The following is a 15,238-nucleotide window of genomic DNA, read 5'->3' on the forward strand; positions in this document are numbered from 1 at the left end:
TTTATTTTGCATCTCATATTTTTCACAATAAATATCCGGAATATAAACTGTTAGATGTTTTCCTTTCCAACCCCGTGTTTCTTTTATACCCTCTGAATTTCCAATTTTACCCTTGCAAAAAACTTCGGTTTGTAGAAACCAAAGTTTTTTTCTTTGCCTTGAAAACAAATTTCGGTTTCTGAATTTACTCTGAATTTGCACTAAAAAAAATTCGGTTTTTGCGAACCGAATTTTTCTGCAAGGGCAAAATTGAAATATTGAGGATATAAAAGAATCACGGAGGATCAGGAGAGAAAACATCAAACCGTTATTTCAGCGACTTTATTTTATTAATGGATAAACTCTTATCATCTTAAAGTGAACTAATGGAGTGTTTGGGTTTGAATTCGGCTTCGACATATATAATGTGATATCTTACCAATTGAGCTAAGCTCACGGGACAGACTCACGTATTATAAGTATGGAGAAATGAATAATTTGAAGTACGAACTCCGATGCCTTCAATAAACTAGAAATTTTAAGTTTTTAAGTTTTCGCATTTTCAAAAAGTAAAAGCATCAATTTCTTGTCTCCCAACCATTTTTTACTTCCCTTCAATATTTAAAGTTCGGATTTTTTTTACTTCAACTGAAACTAGTGCATCCACTCACAAAGAGTATGATATTTTACTCGATCAATTATTTTATTTTTTGTCTTCCTTTTCTCTTCAACAATCGTAAATTTGTCGAAATAGATTTTTGTTTGTTTAGTGTTTTATTAAAAAAAAATAGTAGATATTTAATTAGTTTTGTTAGCAAAATAAATCAAGTATTATATAGAAAGATTAGGAGTTTTAATTTTTGTCACTATAATTGTGAATGAGCTAAGAGAGATTCAAACACGGCAGGTTGTTAGATCAAATGGTATTGAGTTTCACGTTGATGATGTATGATGCAGGTTGTTTGTAATTCCTGGATCCGCCACTGCACACCACATCTCCACCCAAAACTTAAGACATTGGGTTAATGGACCACCTCTCTTTTAAATCTGATATTTTTCTCATTTATAGTCGATGTAAGATTTAACCACTCATATTTAAAACCCAACAATCTTCCACAAGTGTGAGTTCTCACATCCTATAGTTGATCCAATACTAGAATCCACTCTCGCTCCCCAACCAAATTGAACCACGGCTCTGATACCACTTGTTGGGGAGTTTGAGAGAGCTCGAGAGAAACATTGGGTCAAATGCTTCAAGACTACAATAGAAGAAGACTCTACATCTCCATCCAAAACCTTAAGAGTGTGTTTGGATGAGGGAATTTTTTGAGGTAAAGTAATGTTTTGAGGGAATTCAAATGATTTGAAATGAATTCCATTGTTTGGATGAAAATTTGAAGAATTTTCAAAATGATGGAAATTTATGAAGTATTTTGTTCAAGTTTAATTTAGAGAATTTCAAAATGACACCTAAAACCAAAGAATTTGAAATTCCTTCTTCTCCATAAACTTTTAAAAATTACTAATTGATCGTAAAACCTAAAATTAGCCGAAAAACTTAAAATCTACGATAAACGCTAAATCGGCCGAAAATCCAAAAAATCGGCAGAAAAACCCTAAAATCGGCCAAAAGCCCAAAAATCGACTATAAACACTAAAATCGGCCGAAAACTCAAAAATTCGGCAGAAAAACCTAAAATCAGCCAAAATTTTAAAAATCGTCTATAAACCCTAAAATCGGCTGAAAATCCAAAAAATCGACCGAAAAACCAAAAATCGACCGAAAACCCAAAAAATCGGCCAAAAACATAAAAGCGGGCAAAATCAAAAAAATCAACTATAAACCCTAAAATCGGCCGGAAACCCGAAAAATTGGCCGAAAAACCAAAAATCGGCCAACATTCAAAAAATCGGCCGAAGAATCTAAAATCGTCCCTAAACCCAAAAAACTCGGCGGAAAACCTAAAATCGACCAAAAATCCTGAAATCGGCTATAAACCCCAAAACCGGCCGAAAAACCTAAAATCGACTATAAACCCATTTTTCAGCCGATATTAGGGTTTTAATCGATTTTTGAATTTTTCGCCGATTTTAGATTTTTCGGTCGATTTTTTGGGTTTACGGTCGATTTTTGGGTTTTCGATTAATTTTTTGGGTTTTCAGCCGATTTTAGAGTTTATAGTCGATTTTAGGGCTTTTGGTCGATTTTAGGTTTTTCAGCCGATTTTGTGTTTACTGTCAATTTTAGGGTTTTTGGCCGATTTTAGGTTTTTCGGCCAATTTTTTCGGATTATCGGCTGATTTTATGGTTTTCGACCGATTTTAGGTTTTTCGGCCGATTTTATGGTTTATAGTCGATTTTAGGTTTTCAGCCGATTTATGGTTTTTGACCGATTTTTTCGGTTTTTCGGCCAATTTTTGGGTTTAGGGTCAATTTTATTAAAATAAATAAAATTAAATGAAGGAAATTCAATTACATTACCCAAACAAAGAATTTTACAATTGATGGAATTTTAACACTTTATCCAAACACTGGAATTTGAAAATCAAAGGAATTCAATTGAATCAATTGAATTGCTTAGTATTTAAAATCCCTTGAATTTCTAGAATTCTTCATCCAAACACACTCTAAAGACACATGTTAAGAAACCAGCGATAAAAATAATATCTTAAAATTTGTGTTGACAAGAGAGAAAAATTAAGATTCAAAGAATAAAATACATAATTTTAGAATGGGTGAAATGAGTAGTTCAACTGATTGAACTAATTAAACTAAAAGATAAAAGAATTGAATGTCAATGTTCAAGTTCTAACAAAGGAGTAACAATTTGCCACATGTAATTTTAGAATACTTTGTTAGTAATACTGCTATATAAGAACACCGTTGATCATAATTAAGCTGAGACGTACATGTCGACTTGAATTGGAATAAGGATCTTATACATTTTTCAATTCAAATGGATAAATAATTAGTTAGATGTGATCAAAATCGGCCCTTGGAAAGTTTCTTAAGGCAACCTAGGTTTGCCTTTATAGCTCTTTCCTTTTATCCTAAAGTAACAACAAAATATAATGCATCTTTCATGACTTGGATTTGAAAGTGTTATATTAATTTGGCTAAGACCATGTGTAGTGGTGTTGAATGAGGGGTGTTGAATGAAGGTTTTGATGTTGAAATCATTGGAGTGAAGGTGTTTAATGTGATGTGGAGGAGGGAGGTGATGAATGAATTCAACATGTTGAATCTGCATAAAGGGGGACGTGTGTCGCTTCTTCATTTGCGCAGCCAGGCGCGTGCGTCACACGCGCGGACAGGGCGCGCGTGTGCGCAGAGGGCTAGAGCCGTAAAACGGGCCTTAAGGGGCCGGCCCTTTAAGGGGCGGACCCACTTATTCCTGATTATTAATTTTATTTAAATTTTAAACACAGTTTTTTTAGGGTGCCAATCGTGGACAGTGCTGATTGAAGAAAACGAGAATAAGTTCACGACACTAGAAAAATTGTTTAAAATTTAAATAAAATTAATAATCAGGAATAAGTGGGTTCGCCCCTTAAAGGGCCGGCCCCTTAAGGCCCTTTTTACAGCTCTACAGAGGGCGGAGAGAGAATTGGTTTTTAAGATAAAAAAGGGTGCCACTTGTCAGCTGTTGATTGGTTCGCTGGATTTTTATGATTTTTATCCTTTGAATTCAATTATCTGATTGCAAATTTATTTTTTATTTTTTTATTTTTTCACCAAAATTCGTGATTTTTTTTCTCTACAAATAGAGACTTGGTTCATTTCATTTGGACACAGAAAAAAAAAACACTAAGTTTTTCACTATCTTAATCTATTATTATCTTTCTAATTAGTCTTTCTTTTGAAGTTTTAATCTTTTTTTAGTGAAATGGATCCCAACAATTCTTCTAAATATTCCAACAATTCTCAAAATCTCAACAATTATCAAAACTCCAACAATTATCAAAACCCCAACAATTATCAAAATCCCAACAATTATCAAAATTCAAATCAATTTTTCAACCAACATCCTCAAAACATACCTAATTTTGGTTTTAACACCAAATTTCAACCAATCATCCTTTTTATTTGTATCGTACTAATTATGTTGCTTGTGTATTGTATTGCATTTCAAAATATTTGTATCGTACTAATTACGTTACTTGTGTGTTGTATTTTAAATTAAGTTAAGATGATTTGTATCGTATAATTTCATTAAATAAATTTTGTTTTTATTATAAAAAAACTAAAAAATAAATCGTTAAGTGTTAATTATTTTAATTTAATTTTAATCGATAATTGTAATTTTATGTAATCATAAAAACAAAAATATAAATATAAATAAGAATATGAAATAAAAAGTAGTGGGGTAGAGAAAGTGGTGGGGTAGAGTATTGAATGAAAAAACTATTGGAGAGGGTAAAAGTTGAATAAGTGTTGAATGATTATGTGGAAGAAAGAGAAAATGATGTGGAGTGTTGGGAAGTGAAAAAGTGGTGTTGAATTTGGTTTTCCATTGTATATGGTCTTAGAAGACCATCATTGCCAACTTGTGTGGTTTTTTATTAGATAAATAAACCATATATACATTCCTAATGGTGTACATAGCCGGAGAGGTCAAGTTGATCTAATTAGTAAGGATTCAACTAAAATTTCATTAAAAATATAGGCTCAAATTTTACCGTCGATGTGAAAATTTCATCATCGGTGCGTAAATATATATTAGCACTTTTTGAATCTTTGGAATTTTCTCTGATTTTTTTTTTGTTGTCAAGTAGCCTGGTAAAGTATTCAACTCATATTTATGAATATAAAAATGACTATAGTATCGGATGCATATAATATAATGTATATACATAGAAATAATAAATAAAAATTGTATATATTTGTGTATATATATAAATCCCCTTTCAATCGTAATCTTGACCATGATTTGTCTACATTTATACCCGAATAGGCCGAAGCAGCAATCAATGTTATTCTCATGTCACTCTAGCATTAGCATTACATACATATTATGTACAGTAACATATATTCTAGATTTCTAGCTATATGGTATGTAGCACATTTTTGTATATTATTATGATGACTATGATATATATTGAAAATGAAAGAAAACGATCTAAAATCTTGATTTGTGGAGATGGACGTATACCGACACGTTCTATCCTTATTAGCAAAACATGAAAGTATACGAATCTGCCAATGGCACGTTTGAGAAACGATCATGATTGCCCATATATTACGTAAGAAATCTTATATTTTTTCTATTATATATTGATGGCATATTTTTCGGATTGGGCACAGTCGTGCTGTCATAGATTTTTATCAGACGATCTATAATAAAAAAATATTATAATTTTTATAAAATATGAAGTTCCAATCACAAAATTTTAGACTGTTTAATCAAAATTAAATGGTCAACAAGCCGTAACTGCACGAATGCATGCATGTAGTTAGTGACAATACATAATCCGATTCCATATTATTCATGAAAAGTGATCACTAGATATAGCCTTTAACATCCTCAATGTACCTAATAGGAGATGGATGGGTACATAATTGTAAGTTTGCAACCAAAAGTACTGTTCCAATGACGTATTTAGTTTTTGGCTCTAAATATTTGAATGATGTGTGTTTTGTGTGATGTGTCTGTGTGCATGTACCCATGGGAATCTCAAATGAATTCCTTATTGTTTCTACATCATGCAATCAAGGCTATGTGTATAGACTTTCTCCATGGCCTTAGGTAGTCTATATTGTATAATAATGTTTCCATGAAAGAAATATGGTTGAGATTAGGGTTTGTTGAGTTTGAAGTGTGACTAGTATAGTCTCACATATTGACTATGAATTGATCGATAAAATATTGGATATGTAATAGAGATGACTTATATATATATATATATATATATATATATATAATGTTTTAAGGTTTTAGGTAGAGATATGACATCTCTCTTATGATCTAGGAATATTAATAACTCGTTGTTTTTCCTGACGCTCTCCAAACTCCCTAAGGGTAATTTTGTAACTTTGAGATTAAAAATGTTGTCTTCTGCTTATATTTTGGGACATCAAAGAGAGATTTTTTTTTGCTTATATTACCGGACGGAAAGAGTACGTAATTTTTGCTTGTATATATGTAGTAATTTTCTTTTGTTGGTTAACAACAACAATTATTGATGCCTAAAGTGTGAGTTACAAGTTTCACACATGAATAAAAGTAGATGAGTTATACTGCGTGAAGATTGGTATATTTAACGTCTTAATTAATTTGGATAAAAATATAATGTTTAGATTTACTTGTATATTATTTTTAACTCAAGTTTCATAACCACCATAATATTTTAAGACCCAACAAATTTTTTTGCCAATACTCGTGAAGCCTAATTACTATATATACAAAGGCACCCCCCACATATATGAGAGACCCTCCCATTATGTTTTCACAATTCCAAACCGAGGCATCATTATACATTATGCAAATTGTGAAGCAGACAAAGAAAAAACAAGATTGTGGAAGAATATTTACACGTGAAAGACAATAAGGAAATTGTACATATGATGATAATTTCATTTAATGAATCACTACGAAATTTGAATTTATATCTCAATTATATGTGATGATTCTGTAGGGGTACTTGATTGCTTACAAAATCACAGCCTAATATAGATCTGAATATTCTTTGTGTACCCATTTTATTCTCGTCCTTTTCAAGTAAAAGGCACAAAGAAAGTTCGGAAATGACCCATCTCGGAGTTTGGAAGATTAAAAATAAGGGTGTGAGAATTTAATTTTTACGTCAAATAAGTAAAATTAAAGTATAGATTTAATTCGTAAACTTGTAAAGTATATTTTATATTAAATTAAATATATTTTTTTTACAAGAATTAAACTAAATATATATATATATATATATATATATATATATATATATATATATATATATATATATATATATATATATATATATATATATATATATATATATATATATATATATATATATATATTTTAACTAATTTCATTTTGAACGTAATATGAAATTAATAATTTTATTTTTAATTTAGAAATTTAAATGTTATGAATATTAAATAAATATGATCAAATTAATATTTTATTAATCTTATTAAAAAGTAAATTTAAAATATTAGATAATTCACACTTATTTGATTTTCTCTCATTCTCATTAATTAAATATGAATATTGTCATGTATTTCAATGTCAAATAACACAACAACTATATCTCTATCAATATAGTATCTCACTATCTTGTAAAGAAATAATATCTCTTTCATTTTTTTTTTTCACGTATTAAATAAGACTCTTTGAATCATGCATGTCGTGAGATTGAATATTATATATAATTCAATACAAAGTAGTTGTATATTTTTAACACTTATTATTTTATTTTTATCAAACCCCTATTATATATATATATATATATATATATATATATATATATATATTATGTATCCTTTTGTTTGATATTATCTATTATTTATAAAATAACTTATTATATTTAAATATCCATAAATATTAGCTCAACTGACAGAAATGTCGAAATTGCTAGGTCGGATGCAATTTCATCTATCTACAAAAAAAAATTATATTTAAATAATTGCATAAATTTTTTAAATATTATATTATTTTACCAAAATATAATTACTTATTTGTTTTGTTTCTCACTTGTTTTCATTTATTCTTTTTGTAGTGTTTTATTTATTTTAATTTTTTTTCGCACAAGTGCACAAAAATATAAGTTATTGTTGGAAACACACGAGTACTAAAAATTACTATTTGTCTAACTCTTAATGCACGAGTGAAGGATGATTTGGATTCAAAACCTGGTTGGACCCTCTTAGCAGTTAAAAAAAAAAGGGTTTAAGAGTGTTTTAGATTTTGGATTTTGGAATTTGGGTTACAAGAGTGTTTTTAGATTTTGGATTTGGAATTTGCGGTTAATTTTTGTTTCTAAATTTGGAATCTACAATTCTTTTTTGAACTGTCAAATCTTATACACACACAGAGGCCTTGGTTTCGGAGAGTGTTGTGCGGTTTTAAAAACATGAGGCAGTACGATTGCTCACATTCCCTCCATCTGATAATGGTCGTTCAGAAAGGTTAGTAGCTAATCTAGAAAATATAAAGTCCAGTGAATTGTATCAAAAGTTCAAAGTTCAGTTGGAAAATTTTAAACCAATGGAGAAAAGCAAATGATATTTTTTAAAGCAAGGGGAAAATTCAATCAAAGATCAAAGGAAACAAAAAAACATCGACAGCTAGAAGTTCAATTCAAGCAGAAGGATCATAGGAAGCAATCACATATTAGGTTTGAACCGAAATCGGTGTATATACATATCAAGACCTTTTGTCATTAGTCACGGTATGATCATATTTTTGAGTTAAAAGCAAAAATTAACAACAAGCATTACAACATCATTTTGAACATTAAAAACTTCTCACACAATCATACACCGACTGTATCAACAAGCACGAACACCACCTTCAACCAACTTCAAAGCTTAAAAAATTCGCATAAGAGGGATAACTTGCACCACTGATGGATAGAATAGTAGTCTGGGTCCGAACCCCTTGTAAAAACTTTTAAAGCCATTTTTCTTAAACAAATATTTAGCAATCTCCTTCATTGTTTGTTTCCTAATATGATTGACCTGAATTTTTTTAAATTGTAATTATGTTTCAAAAATTTGATTTTTTTTTATAGATTTAACGATGGTGATGAATCTGGTGTTGTTGGTGATGGATAGTGTTGTTGATGATGGTGAAGAAAGAAGGGTTTTTTTTAATTGATTTTGAATATTTCAATTTATAAATAAAATAAATAATAAGATTAATAATAATAATAATAATAATAATAATAATAATAATGACATGGAAAAAAGTTCCAATTCATCATTGCCAAGTCATCAATTGCAGTGCCACGTCATCAATTGCAGTGCCATGTCATCAATTATAGTGCCACATCAGTAAAATGAGAGGGAAACTAAAAAAATGTTGACTTTTAAAATAGGGGACCAAAAAACTGAGTTTTAAATAGTGAGACCAAAAGTTTAAAAATATTAAAATATGAGGACCAAAAGTGCATAATCACAAGTGTAAATAATTGTTACTCCTATAATTATTAACATATACTATTATAATAAAAAATCAAGGGTCTCTCTAGATATATAATATTGTATTTATTACTAATATGGTCAAATTGAACTTTTGAATTGACTAAAAAAAGTTTTTGAATCGTTAGGTGAAAACATGGGAATTTAAGTGGTTTTATAGGAAGTTAAATCGTGTAAAATTGTATTGACTTCCGATTTTACTCAATAATTTAGCAAGTTGGCTTGGAGTAGCGATGAATTATTTCTAAAACTCAATTGTCATTTATAAAAGATAGATTGTTGATGTATAATGTGATAGTGGTGAATGAGGTGATTGATTTTGCAAAGAGATGAAAGAAAAGATTCTTCATATTCAAAGGTGACTTTAAAAAAGCGTATAACTCGATTATATGCTAGAGAAATTTGATTTTTGTACAAAATGGAGGAGGTGGGTGAATGAGTATGGTAGAATTGTTGGTGCGTTGAGCAGAAAGTATGTGGTGTCAATAGATTTTTAATTTTGGTCTCTAATTACTTTTTTCGTCTCTAATTCCATTTCTATTAGAGAAAAAATAAATTTCGTGTGTCTCTAAATTATGTCGGTATTTAAACTTTTTCTAGCTGTGGGAGTCAATGTTAAAGGTGGATTTTTCTAAGAATGCGGAGTTTCTTAATTGCAAAGTCCGAAAAAGTTCCTTTTATTTAAACTAGGAATAAACCCGTGCGTTGCACGGGTTCGATTAAAATATATAATTAAAATATTTTTATAAATAAAAAAATAATGATTGTGATAACTATAATCATATATAATTAAATAATATATATTATTTTAAAATATGATTATGTTTAATATTAGTATATGAGTAAAAAAAAGGTTGTTTAGAAATATTAGATTTTTTATATTATATCGTAGTTTGTTTATATTTTAATGTAATAAATCTCTTATAATATTTCATAAGTTTGAAAGGATGTATCATTTTTTATTTTATTAGTGTAATCATATAAGATTTTAGTTTTCTTTATATGAGTTGCAATTTTATAGTCAAATGTCACTTTGTTTTTTATATTTGATGTATTCCTTATTTTATTATTTTCAATAAGAGTTGGAGGCATACCTAATTATACTTGTAGACAATATTGCTCATGAGAAATGTTAAAATAAGTTTTGATTATAGAATATGATTCATATATGGTGGCTTTGCCTATTTGTTCCGCGTGATCTCATTTTTTGAAAATTATGTATCAAATAGTGTATTTGCTTACTACGTTCTATGCAATTTAAGGTTCCAAATAGCTTATCTACTTACTCATCTCTCGTTCTCTTGGAGTTTATTCTCACTATTCACTTGGTGAAATTTTATTCCAACTTTATTAGTCCCAATTTTTTAGTCTATTATTTGGTTCACATTTTTTTTTGCTTGGTCCTTTTGTTTTTGGTTTGTTTTTCTTTTTCTTGGCGAGGTTTGTGTCTCTTCAAAATTATTGTTAGTTTTTGTCCCTCTTATTTAATATTTTCTTGAACATTTATTTTATTTTTCTTATTATATTATATAAACTCGAATATTTGTTGTTGTTAATATATAAGTTTGGACGAAGATTTTATATATTTAAATTTAGGTTTAGTTATTTGGTTAAGGTAAAGAAAGTCTTATAGATGAATTTAAGATTTAACATGTGTCATATTCTTATTTGCTTAAAGAAATGTCATCTTATTCTTATAAATATTCCACTATTTTATTTTCAGCCGTAACGTAAACAATCTTTTAGAATATGTACTTAATTTATCCAAAAAATTATATTATTGTGTAAATTAAATTAATAATTTTTGAATTATTGGTGAATTTTAGTTGTGTGTAAATATGTTTAAATATATGTGTGATTATATTTTCTAAATATATGTAAATATTTTTTAACATCTACGGTTTTAATAATTTCTAAAATTTATTTTGACAAATGAGCATCAACAATTTAATAATTTTTGTCTTTTTTTGTTTCTATATTTCTCTTGATCAAGATCAAGTAGATCACCTACACATTGTAGACAATATAATATTTAAAAATGAGACACATATTTATATTTCTAAATTATTTGGATTGTCCTTTTTTAATTGAATGCCTCCAACATCAATATACCCTCGATCTATATAAATTTTAAGGCACTTCAAAATCAATAAATAGAAGTCTCTTTTATCCTCTTCAACTTATTCACATGAAAAAAATAATTATATTCCTATTAATCAACAATTTTTTATACAAATCTTCTACCTTATATGAAATAATAAATGAAAAAGAAAATAAGAAACAAATAAGCTAAAACATTAGACTAATAAAATAATAAATGAAAAAGAAAAGTTGTCTAATTACAAACATTATATCAATAAAAAAAATGATGGTTTACAAACTCCCATTAGAGTTAAATACACATCCTTACATGAGGTGTCATTTCATAGGCTTTATAAGGAGCAATGATGCAACGTAAGCAAAAATAGAAGTATGTTTTATCCTGTTCTCCTCCTTCACATGAAAAATAGTCATATTCATATTAATCGATTCAACTCAAAGTTTAATTAATCATCGAACAAAACACCGGTTGATATTTAAAAAAATATCCAACCTAAAAAAGAAATATAAAAAATTATTAGAGATGTTCTAAACTCAGAGTAGTAGAAAAATTCCAATTTACAAACATATTAATAGGCAACTATCACATATATGTATATCAATTTCTTAATCAATCACATGTAGACATACCTGATATTCTAAGAGGTTAGACACCATCACCTACCAAGGACAAAAACTAATATACTTATGATGTAACTATATATATGCACACGATAGCTTTTAAATCAATTCAAGAGACTATAATGTGTAACTTTAACATATGAAAGGTGAAGATGCATAACTTTTTCTCATGGAGATGTCAGACAAAGAAACCATAGAGTTTTTGCCATGAGATAGATAAATTAAAATTTTGTTAAAACATAGAAGCTAGACTTCAATGTAAATTTACATATTCAATATGGTGGTGATAATTAGCTTTTGGGTTAACTTTATATAGAGCTTGTGTTTGATAATTAACTAAATTTACATATTCAATATTAGTGTCTCCAAGAATTCTTTGTTTTCAATTGCATTAATAGGGAATTGTAACATACAATATATATTTTAATAATATATTGCAATGCAATTAATAAAACAATAACATAATGCATCGTTCCACCTTTCATTGCTTGCAATTCATTTTTGTCTCAATTCAACAATAATAAATTGTGTTAGTTTTTTTTTAATATATTATTATTGTTTATTATATATTATTAGAGTAACTCTATTATATGAAATATGAAAAGGTTTTAATAGAGATTGTAAACTTTTTTTACAGAGTGCCACATCCAATTTCTTTTGAAAATCCATCCAATTTTTGATAATTCTAATGGATATGTATAAATCGATATCGATAGTTGGTCCCTTTTAATTAGATTTTTCATTTGTCATTTAGGGACCAATTAACTATGAAATGAAGAGAATTCCAATAGTCTTAGACACTTTTTTTTTTCTTTCTTAATATTGAAAGAATATATTTTGTGGTTATATTGATCCCTTTTAATTAAATTTTTCATTTAGGAACCAATTAACTATGCAATGAAGAGAGACACACGTTTTTTTTTTTATTAGTATTGAAAGAATTTCAATAGTCATGAATATTTTGTGGTTATATAAATCTTATATATTAGTTGGTCCCTTTTAATTTAATTTTTCATTTTAGTTAGTTGGTCCCTTGTGTAAGAAGTTATATAGTGATAATTTGATATATTGATAATTAAAATTAAAATGATTTAATTTAATTAAAAGAGATGATGAAAAGGTTTTTTAATAGAGATTGTAAACTTTTCTTATAGTATAAAGGTGATAAAAAAAATTTGGGGCCTAAATCCTTTACCAAAAAAATTATTTTTGGGGGTCTAAATCTAGGGCTTCAACACCCTCCACCTGTTCGAAAGTACAAAGATTAAGAAATAATATTCTTCTTTTTTTAGTTTGCATGATATTATAAGAATTTAACATTCAACATGTCATCTTATTCTTAAGACTATCTCACTATGTACTCACTCATAACTATAATATCTTATCTCCTAAATACTATTATGCTTAGAGAGTAATTTAAATAATAAAATAGATAAATATAATATAACATTTTATATTACTTATTAAGATTTCTTTGCCTTTTATTTGTCAGAATTATTTAGCTAGTGGTTTAGTTTATCATTTTCACCATATGCTTAATTCTTTTTCTTTTCTATTTTGGTTTAATTTTATTTTTCTTAGTGAGGTTTATGCCACTATCCTCTCTTTAATTTGTTTGCATCTTTAATTTTATGTGTCTTTTTAAGCAATGGAATATCAAAATTAGTAGTTAAAATGTTGGTGTAATAAAAAAGTATAAATTGTAAAGTAGTGACTAAATTGCTACGCCACTTTTCCTTCATCAATCAAACAAAATATTTGTCTTAAAAACTAAATGGAATCTTACGATTTTTCTTAGTGACTTAAATGAGTTTATTCTAAAAGTAATAAAGAAATTAAAATACAACTTAGCTCAATTGCAAACTTGAAAACCTTCGTACCAGCCCATGAAGGTGTGAAAACACAAGAAGGGGGGGGGGGGGTTGAATTGTGTTTTAGTCAAGTTAAAACTTTTTCAAGTTCTTAACTCAACTAAGTTAGCAGCGGATAAATAACACAAATAATAACAAGAGAGAGAGAGAGAGATCACACAAGCAATTTATACTGGTTCCTCTCACAAAACGAGAGTAGTCCAGTCCCCTTGCACTTCTAAGGGATTTCACTATAATCACACAAGATTACACCTGCTCAAGCACACAAGCAAGAGACTTCTCAACAATGCTCAAGCACACAAGCTTAAGACTTCACACTTAAGCACACAAGCTTAAGTTTCACACTTAAGCACACAAGCTTAAGTTTCCTCAAGTAATAGTAAAGTATATGAAAATATACAAATGCTCTTAGATGAACCTAAAGAGAGCAAATACAAATAATACAGAGTATTTGACTAAAGTGCAAAAACACTTAACAAAGAGGTTCAGAGCTTGTATATCACAGAGTTCAGAGTTTGTTCAGCGCACATTCAATTCTTGATAATTGTTATATATGTTGTAGCTGAATCTTCTAGTATATATACCACCAGAAAAGAGTCGTTGCAAAAGAACCGTTGGAGTTGATAACCTTTTGTCTTCAAGCAGTCTGTCTTGATGCAGTTTGGTTGTATCCAAAACTAAGAAAGAGTTTCAGTTACTTTGACTACTGCAGAGAAGACTTTCCTTATTCAGCTAACAAAACTGAAGACCCACGTTCTCAAGTTAGGACAGACAGAACAGAGGTAGCTGAACTGATCAGACTTGAAAGGTCCTTTTCTTCATTGGTAGAAGAGTTGACTTGTAAAGAGAATCTTCACAGCTTACAAAGAGATCTTCAGAGTTTGATGAAGCTTGTAGACAGACAAGAAGTTCTGAAGACTTCATCCTCTGAACGTTGTAACTTCTGAAGTCCAACATCTTCTGAGCGCTTGTGAACTTCTGAATTCACATCCTCTGAACTTCACTCAGAGCTTATATGATGCTTATATCTGCGCACTTTAAATAAATTTTTAGTCCTTCCAATTGTTTATTAATACTTTGTTATCATCAAAACCTTTATAGATTTAGGGGCAAACATTTTCAAATCAATTTTGTTCCAACAGCCCAATCCACTTATTTGAATCCTAACCAAGATGATTAAGCATATGAAAACACCTCTAACCAAGTAGAGATTAAATTCTTCCAAATTTGCTTCATACGACCAACTTGTATTACATTTTCAAATCTTCTCTATTAAAACCAAGTACCACTAAAAAAAAGTTAAGAAATTGCAGTTATATATATTTTTCATTGTCGCAATGTTATTCTTGAATATACATTTCATTGCTATATTTGAAAGAAAAAAAGAACCTATCCCAAAAACAATGAGGAAAATACATTTGAAAATAGAATTACATTTTTCCTTGAAACAATAAGATAGTGTAGTTGATTTACTCAAGAGTAGACATGACTTGATGAAATTACTACAAAGAAGGTTAAAAAACACAAA

The sequence above is a fragment of the Trifolium pratense genome, linkage group LG3 (genome assembly GCF_020283565.1).
Source record: "Trifolium pratense cultivar HEN17-A07 linkage group LG3, ARS_RC_1.1, whole genome shotgun sequence".
In the NCBI taxonomy this organism is placed as follows: Eukaryota; Viridiplantae; Streptophyta; class Magnoliopsida; order Fabales; family Fabaceae; genus Trifolium; species Trifolium pratense.